The following is a 9,186-nucleotide window of genomic DNA, read 5'->3' as shown; positions in this document are numbered from 1 at the left end:
TCCAGTTCTGCCTCTCTTCAGTGTGTCTACTTCTTTCTGTTTCTTTCTCTTCCATTTCTCCACCACATACTTGTTTTTTGGTGTGACTTAGGGCCACTGAGTGTCTGGGGTCATCTCAGAAGGGCTATGACCTGTGTGTGTATTATGGTGCCCAACAGGGTCCTTTCAGGCCTGGTTCGTCTCCCCACCCCAGGTCTGCATGCTGCCCTACTGATGGCCATCTCAGGGTATCTCCCTGCCCAATCCCCATGACACTCAGTCTGGTGGTCACCTTGGGCTCACTTCTTACCTGGTCTGCCTGGATGTTCCCATGTAAGGGTCATCTGTCTTGTACTCACTCCCTCCTGAGTCCTTAGTCCCAGGCAAGGTCCTTCTAGTCTCTGGTTTGCTCCCTGTCCTTGGAGCTCATCAGGGCCTGTGTGGCACAGGATTGGTCATCATCTCAGGCTCACTTTCTTCTGAAAATATTAGGCTCCTGATCATTCATTCATATGTTCATAGGTCAGAACACCAAACATAGACATAGCCTTGCTCCTCTCTGCCACCTACTAACTCACATGTCATTTGCAATGCTTCTAGGAACAGGTTTTTTGTTTTTGTTTTTATTAGATATTTTATTTACATTTCAAATGCTATCCCCTTTCCTAGTTTCCCCTCCCAAAATCCCCTATCCACTCCCCAACCCCCACTCACCAACCCACACACTCTTATTCCTGGTCCTGGCCTTCCCCTATACTAGGGCATAGAACCTTCATAGGACCCAGGGCCTCTCCTCCCATTGATGACCGACAGGCCATCCTCTGCTACATATACAGCTAGAGCCACAAGTTCCACCATGTGTTTCCTTTGATTGGTGGTTTAGTTCCAAGGAACTCTAGGGGTACTAGTTAGTTCATATTGATGTTCCTCCTATGGGGCTTCAGACCCCTTCAGCTCCTTGGGTACTTTCTCTGGCTCCTTCATTGGGGACCTTGTGCTCTGTCCAATGGATGATTGTGAGCATCCACTTCTGTATTTTTCAGGCACTGGCAAAGCAGAGGCCCTCAGGAGACAGCTATATCAGGCTCCTGTCAGCAGGCTCTTGTTGGCATCTGCCACAGTGTCTGGGTTTGGTGGTTTATGGGATGGATCCCCAAGTGGGACAGTCTCTGGATGGTCGTTCCTTCAGTCTCTGCTCTGAACTTTAGGGACAGGTTTTTTTTTATTGAACTAGAATTAAATCAATTTCTTCTCCATTTCCTCTTCCAGCTCTTACAAGGCACCCTCATCAAGCTCTTTTCTGTTAGTCCCATTCAAAAGTTGATAGGCTTTTGTATCATTATTATTATTGGCATGTGTGTGTGTGTGTGTATAAATTTGTAGATACAGGCTACTGAGTTCACTCTTTTTGTTTCTGTATATATGGTTTCAGAGTTAACCACTCTGAAATGGACAACCAATTAGGGGACTCATTGCCAAGAGAGACTAATTCTTCTCCCAGAAATCATTCGTTGCCTATAGTTTTGGGTTTTTTTGTTTTATTTTGTTTTCATTTTGTCTTGTTTTTGTTTTGTTCTGTTTTGTCTAGGGGTAGAACCCTGTGAGAAATTTCCCCTTCCTCAGTAATATGTGCACCAATATTACTAGTGTTCCAATTTTGTTCATGTGACCATTTCTAGGAGAGACTGCTTCATGTTTGACTTCCTGGTATTCTTCCTTCAGTCTTTCTGGCCATCTCTCATGATTTTCCTGAGCTACATACACATGCAGGAACTCTGATGTAGATGTAGCCACTGGAACTAGACTTCCCACCATTCTTGTTTGCTGTGTTTTATCCAGTTCCACTTATGTTGTAATAGTCTCTACTTGCTGTAAAGAGAGTAATTTAAGTCTTCGTATTTTAAAAAATATATTGTGAAAGGGCTGGAATTGAATTGATTGTAAACAAATGAATGCTTTTACAATGTAGTGCTAAGATTGTTAAAGTCTTTGGATTCCATAGTATGAATTTTGGATGTTTTTCTTCATTAAGCTTCAAGTGGACAGAAAGTATTGATTTGTTGTACTTTTGTCTTGTTTATATAATTAAAATGAAAATGAGCAGTAGCTTCTATGGGAAGCTACTTTCCTCCTTTTCTCCTTCTCCTTCTCCTTCTCCTTCTCCTTCTCCTTCTCCTTCTCCTTCTCCTTCTCCTTCTCCTTCTCCTTCTCCTTCTCCTTCTCCTTCTCCTTCTCCTTCTCCTTCTCCTTCTCCTTCTCCTTCTCCTTCTCCTTCTCCTTCTCCTTCTCTCCTCCTCCTCCTCCTCCTCCTCCTCCTTCTCCTCCTCCTCCTTCTTCAATTATACCATTATTTTTTCTATGCAGCAAACTCAAATTTGTAAGAGATGTGAAATAAGCCGCAGAAAGTAGTCTGTAATAGCTCGGACATAGCTCATTTGATATAAAAACACAATCTGGAAAGTGATCTGGATAACTAGAAGTAATAAAAGGAACTCTCCGAAAAGTAATGTTATTTTACACATAAAGGTCCCTTGAAGTATCGGCAGGAAGATTCATTTAACTGGGTGGTTTGGTGCCCTAATGAAAGTGGAAGTACTCTGCAATATGACAGAAGCCAGGCTAAAATACAAGGCAGATCACAGCATACTAAAAAGGATGTGAATGCACGACTTTGCTCCACATAAATATTTATTTACAGAAGACATGGATATGAGAAACACATTCCAACAGCATCTCAAATATGTCATATTCAAGGCATAATATAGTGGTGTATGGCTTCTGACTGGCTCGCTGATGTAGGATTGAGAATTCCAGGGCAAATTCACTACTACCACTTCTAACTTTACCACCAAGTAATGAACTGAAACAATTTAAATTTGGCAGGGTAAGTAACATCCTGTTGACTTTGGGGAAAGGAAAACACAATTTGCTCATTCTGGTGCTAATACTATATTTGGGTATAAGAAAGCCTTTTGCACTTAGAGGACCATATGTGTGAATACCACTTTCCAAACTTTTCACGTGCATGAATTATTCAAGTGTTTATTGGTGCCCAGTCACTTATCTATTTATGTAGTCCTTAACCTTCTTCCACAAGGCACTTGGAAAGCATGATTAAGGAATATGTTTGAATTCTATCTTTGAATTTGGTAATCTGATTCTACCAAGCTTTTGGAAAGTCCTGCAAAAATTCAGTATGGAAGAGAGATTTCAGCTATGCAGATGTTCTACTTGAGTAGTGCCAAATGCCCGCTGGGAAGGTAGACATCTGGGGGCTTGAATCACAATGCACTCTTCTCATCACATTCCTTTGCGAGGCATACATTGTATCAATGGCAAGATTTTGTCCATCTGTTTACTTTCCTGGTTCACATGAATGCACATAGGACAGGGAAAATCGACATATATCTGATTTAAACTAGTATTCTCAAAATGAATGCTTTTAAAAATATTTTGAAACTCTTCCTCCAATAACAAAAACAAAGAAAATATATTCAATTCTATACACTGACATAAGAAAACCATTCCAAAAGACCTAATTTTCAGATTTCTTTTTTTTAAGACAGGTTATTTTCTTTGAATTATTATTTTAATTCATGGATTAGTGACAAAAAGAACGTTGGCTATGAAAAGATGCTTCAGTAATTGTACGTTTCCCTACAGACTGAAACAGTGTATCACATTGTACACATAAAAACATGAAAATGCTTTGAGATATTATTATTTTATATTGAGAAACAGTTTAATTATTTAGAGTGCAGTTTTATTTTCATATGCAGCCAATCATATTCTATTATTAAAAACTGTTGCTATGGTTTCCAGCTTGGAAAATTATATTTATTGTATTATGGCAACATATTGAAGATTTTGCTCCCACATTAAAAAGAAAAATTGTGAATAAAATTACTTTTCTAATAAACTAAATCATGTCATACAGATATATTTATAATTTGATCATATTAAAAATATTCTCTTGGTCCAGTTTACATTTTGAAATTTTTCGGGTTACAGCAAGAAGGAGATTCTTTGTCTTCATGTATTTCTGGTTTAGTTCTGACTCATCTTTCAGCTAGAACATCCAGGAACTCATTGCTGGTGGGATTGCATTGAAGATCCAGGAAGGACAAAGGGCGGTCTGCCATGATTCTTTTCAGTATAAAGGGAGGAGAGCATGAAAGAGAGAAGAAATGGACTGGGTATTTGTTAACCTGGAAGATCCTTCTTCAGGATGTGCTACTTATGATCCATCTAGCATCAGGGCTTTCCTATGCACCAACTATGTCTCTACTTTACAGAAATGTACAATGAGTATATTATTTCATCTCACTTTAACTAGTAGCTAGTTCATGGGTGAGTCAGAACATGGCTGATGAGATGGATTTTAGATACCCATTTCAGAACCTTGGAAAACACCTTTAAGAGAGGTTGAAACAATTCCCAGAAGTCAGAAACAGTAGGTGGAACTTGACTGGATAAGTGTCTTTTCCTGCGTTAGTTACAATTTTCCTGATGCGTGTCACTCTGATATCCTTTCTTTAGTCAGTGTGAACTTTAATGGTATAGATTATTAGGGTAAGTGTGATTGTGACCTATTTCTTAATTACATTTTGAATTCTACATTATTTTTCTCATTTTAAAAGATATTTTCTAATTAAGAAGTAGGAATGTTACAGGGAACCCATCAGAAATGACAACTCAGACAGTTTACAGCCAACTGAAAGTCTTTATTTTGGCAATCTGAGGATACACTCAGGTACCCAGCAACACAAGTGTTGCACTGAGAGTCCAGAGCATGGGAATTTTGAGTAAAAATCCACATCTTAGCAACTCGTTCAATGGCGGTGTGTGTGTGTGTGTGTGTGTGTGTGTGTGTGTGTGTGTGTGTTGGGGGAATGTTTCCACAAGCAGGCAGTTTTATAGAAGCTAAGATAAGTTTACTGGTGAAGGCTGGGAGTATGTGGTATGTGTGCTGGGTCTGGCTGTGGTTCTATGTGGGATGAAAGGATGAGGTGGAGTTGGGGATGGATGGTTTCTTCAGGGTCCTTGTCTGGTTGTTAATGAATTTGGGGTGGGATGAGGTGAGGATGATTGTCAAAGAAAAAGCTCTCTGAGACAAGTTTGTGCACATACCCCTAGTCAGGGTGGGCTTGTACACATATACTTTATTTGGTGAGAACCAGGAACCAGGGCCACATATATATATGAACATTAGCGAATGGGAAGGGGGTTTTCTTTTTTTTGTTTTTGTTTTTTTTTTTTTTTGTTTTTGTTTTTTTTTTCGAGACAGGGTTTCTCTGTGTAGCCCGGGCTGTCCTGGAACTCACTTTGTAGACCAGGCTGGCCTCGAACTCAGAAATCCACCTGCCTCTGCCTCCCGAGTGCTGGGATTAAAGGCGTGCGCCACCACGCCCGGCTGGGGGTTTTCTTAAAGTAAGGTTTCATTGGCTGGGGCTTAAGTTACTGGAGATACCTCATTTACATAGAGAGGCATTCCAGGAAGTTGAAGGTATAATTTCTCCAGGGATTAAGTGACATTCCACAGAAAGAGTATGGGTCAAGCTCTCCAGAGCCGATAGAGAAGAGGAAGCTCCACTAAGAAAAGAAGGTAGTGACCATGCAATTGAAGATGCAGGACCATTCGTTCCACTTGGATAAGAATCATTAATTCAACTTATGCTGACAGTAAGATGTTCATCCATACACAACAAGTAAAAAGAGATTGATATCAATAATCCTTATGTCTCCTTTCTTCCCTTTCTTTGAGGTTTTCTCTGAAAATGCAAGGTTTTACATAATTACCACTGAGTGGTTGCATAAATGTCTTAGTTTGGGTTTTATTTCTGTGAATAGACACCAGAACTGAGAAAACTTTATAAAAGTTTATACAAGGCAGCATTTAATTGGGACTGGCTTACAGGTTCTGAAGTTCAGTCTATCATCATCATGGCAGAAAGCATGGTTGCATCCAGGCAGGTATGGCACTGGAGTAGCTGAGTGTTCTACATCTTCATCCAAAGGAATCCAGGAACTGTCTTCAGGCAGGTAGGTGGAGAGTTTCAAAGCCACCTCCATAGTGGAACATTTCCTCCAATAAAGTCACAGCTACTCCAACAAGACCACACCTTCTAATACTGCCACTTCCCGGCCAAGCACCTGCAAATCAACACGACATAAAAATAGCAAGTTTCTCCTAAGGCCATGAAAAAATTCTGTTTCATAAAATGGAAGTCTAGCCTTCTTTAATTCTGTAGTAGTCAACTCTCTTGGTGAGGAAATCAACTTGACTCTTCAGCCTATAAATAACATTTCCCCAAACACAGCTCTTTGTCTATCTGAGAACTGAGTTCTCTAAAGTTTTTATTCCCAATGAATAAAGGCTGAGGTGCCTAGGGCAGTTGCATCAGCTACCCTATCCCTACTTGGATTGGTACCAGTACTGAGCCCTTTTCAACACTGTTAACATTGAGTCAAGGCCAATAAAAGTTTTTACTCTTCTTTGTTATAGGCATATACCTGGAGAATAACGTAACTATTATACATATAATGGGGATGTGATTATCTAGTAAATTGGAAGAGAAAATTTAGTCCAACCATTAGCATGAAAAAGCCAGGTATTTGAGGACTTGATTCAGGTATTTTGTCCTTGGGAAAGCATCTGTAAAAAAATGTAATCTCTGAAGTCCTTTTTCTAGCCTACTCCAGAATCTGATTTACTATCATTCTTCCCCTAGACCCATATTATCCCACCCCTGGACCTCCGCTTTCTTAGGTCCACACAAGAAAGATAGACTTTCCTATCCCTGTTTTTTTCTGAATTCTCATGTCCAGGTTCAGGACTGATGGGAATTTTTTATCTTGGTTAGTAAACTCTGGTCAGTCTTATCTTTATGAGGTCTGTGGTGGTTTGTATACAAATGGCACTATTAAGTGGTATGGCCTTGTTGGAGAAAGTTTGTCACTAAAGGAGGGCCTTGAGGTCTCAGAAGCTCAAGCTAGGTCTGATGACTCACTTTCTCTTCCTTGTGCCTATGAATCTATATATAGAAATCTTGACTCTTTTCCAGCATCATGTCTGTCTACATTCTACCATGCTTCCCACTATGATGATAATGGACTAAATCTCTGAACCTATAAGCCAGCCCTATTTAAATATTATATTTCATAAAAGTAGCCTTGACCATGGTGTCTCTTTGCAGCCATAGAAACCATAACTAAGATAATATCTGTCCAAATGATGGGACCCTGTAGGTACAAAATAGTCCATCTGTCTAAGAGTTTTGGTGATACTGATGGTTTAATTAAAAATAAAATAAAATAAAATAAAATTAAAAAGCAAACAAGCTAACTCTGGATTAAAATCTTATACTCACAGTCTAAAGTCCAAATAATGGTCCATTTGTCATCATTTTTGATGATCTTTTTTGCCTTTTGCTTTTCAAGAGATACCAGTTACTTTGACAGCAGTTTAGGTGGCATGTTAACTAGATTGGGTCCCTTTCAGACAGGTTCCAAGGTCCAGGCAAGTATCCACTTTATATAAACCAATTTTCCAGGCTGAAACTGGTTGGCAGGCTCAGAGGTGGCAGGTGGCACGATTCTCTTCACAGTCTAGTCAATGTTCTGTCAAGTTTCCTGAAAAGCCTGTAAGAACTAGAGACAGAAGTGATTAGACATTTCTACCTGGAATATTTCAAAGTTTAGGAAGGATGGGAGGTGGTCTCCCAAACATAATTTCAAAAGGAGTAACCCCTTTTTGGAAATGTATATTGACTGGTCCTTAAGCCAAATAAAGGGGGGGGATTGGCCCAAACTTTCACCAGTTTCCAGAACCAATTTGGTGTTCTTTATGCTTTCTACCTGGCCTGAGTTCTGTGGTCTCTACACACAATGTGATTTGCTATGGACTGCCCTCAGTTGGGCCCTCGATCCGCAAAGGTACAGGTGGGCATGGAGTCAATGAAAAGGGTGACAAACAGACATGGACACAAGGGAGTGTTGTATCTGAATGTAATTTCTCAAAAGCAAGCACCAGACTTATAATACGGAAGAAAAACAAGAAAGCTAGATGAATATATCGCCAAAGTACACTGAGATGCATAATGGTTCTTTACACTAAGCAAAGAAAATGCATACATAAAAAGCTAGGGGGAGGCAGGCAGTGTTTACAACTGAGATAGGAACAGCCCTTATTTAAGATCAGCTAAACACAGGAGCCAGGTGAATGGTCTGATGCAATACTAGTCTATTGTTAAACCCACAACCAGGGGTCCTTTAGTAAATACCTAATTATGCTATTCCTCTGGGCCTAGTGAAAACATGTACCAGGGGAATTAAATTCTACTAACCCTTCCAAGAATAATACTTTAGTTCCTCCTAAAACCACAACCTACCTTCTACCTAGGCCATTGTAAATTCCTGTGTATGGGAGTGACTTGGCTATTGTTCTAAGTATTTACTATGTAGACTAGCCCTGAGATTTCTAGCTCTATTCAAGTAAATTGTAATGCCTGATTTCTTTCACTGTCTCTCTTATAATACTAGAGGTAACGTTGAATGTTACTGAATAGGTAACATCCTTACTGAATTCCAAGCTCAAGGTCGGCTCAAGGACTGCCTAGGACATTGGAATACTGGTAGAGGCCAATCTAACTTAGCTATATGTCAAAATCAATCCATAAAGGCACTTATAATAAAACAATACTGAAAGAAAGCACACAGATCCATACACCCAACTAACTCGGGGACAAGTTTGGAGCATTTGGGCTATGGGAATGCTAAGGTTCCAGAAGGCGAAGTTTCTATGAAACTCTTTGCCTCAGGACTGCATCCAGGCTTGTAGACCTGTCACACAGAATTCACTGGAGTGGGTGTGGCAGTGATTTCCTATTAGTATGTAATACCTCTGTCAGATTTTGAGACACTTTGGTTGTCAAGGCCTCAGAATCATTGGACTCCAAAGCTAGGACAGTCCAAACCTAGGAGTAATTACCTGAAGAAGTTTCTTAGTTACTATTATAACAGCCTCTGTTCTGATGTTTGGTCTCTACCCATTATGAGAATGTGTTTACAAACACCAGCCAATATTTATAGTGAAAACCAGTAAGCAGGATTTCAGTAAAACTGAAGTCCAACACCCAGTGTCCCAAAACCCATTTATCTATGCCTGGATCCTTTATAGAATCTTCCCACCCAATTTGGGTATTATCT

At 39.9% G+C, this 9,186-nt stretch overlaps 1 pseudogene; it reads right to left on the bottom strand.

Moving 5' to 3' along the window:
• Positions 1–463: 463 nt before the first annotated feature.
• On the bottom strand, positions 464–586 carry LOC115032700 (small nucleolar RNA SNORA17; annotated as a pseudogene).
• Between the last annotated feature and the right edge of the window lie 8,600 nt (positions 587–9,186).

Source organism: Mus caroli, unplaced genomic scaffold (assembly GCF_978045245.1).
Source record: "Mus caroli unplaced genomic scaffold, Mus_caroli_1 scaffold_13, whole genome shotgun sequence".
Classification (NCBI taxonomy): domain Eukaryota; kingdom Metazoa; phylum Chordata; class Mammalia; order Rodentia; family Muridae; genus Mus; species Mus caroli.
The sequence above is the reverse complement of the archived record's forward strand: the minus strand, read 5'-3'. Positions and strand labels throughout refer to the sequence as shown.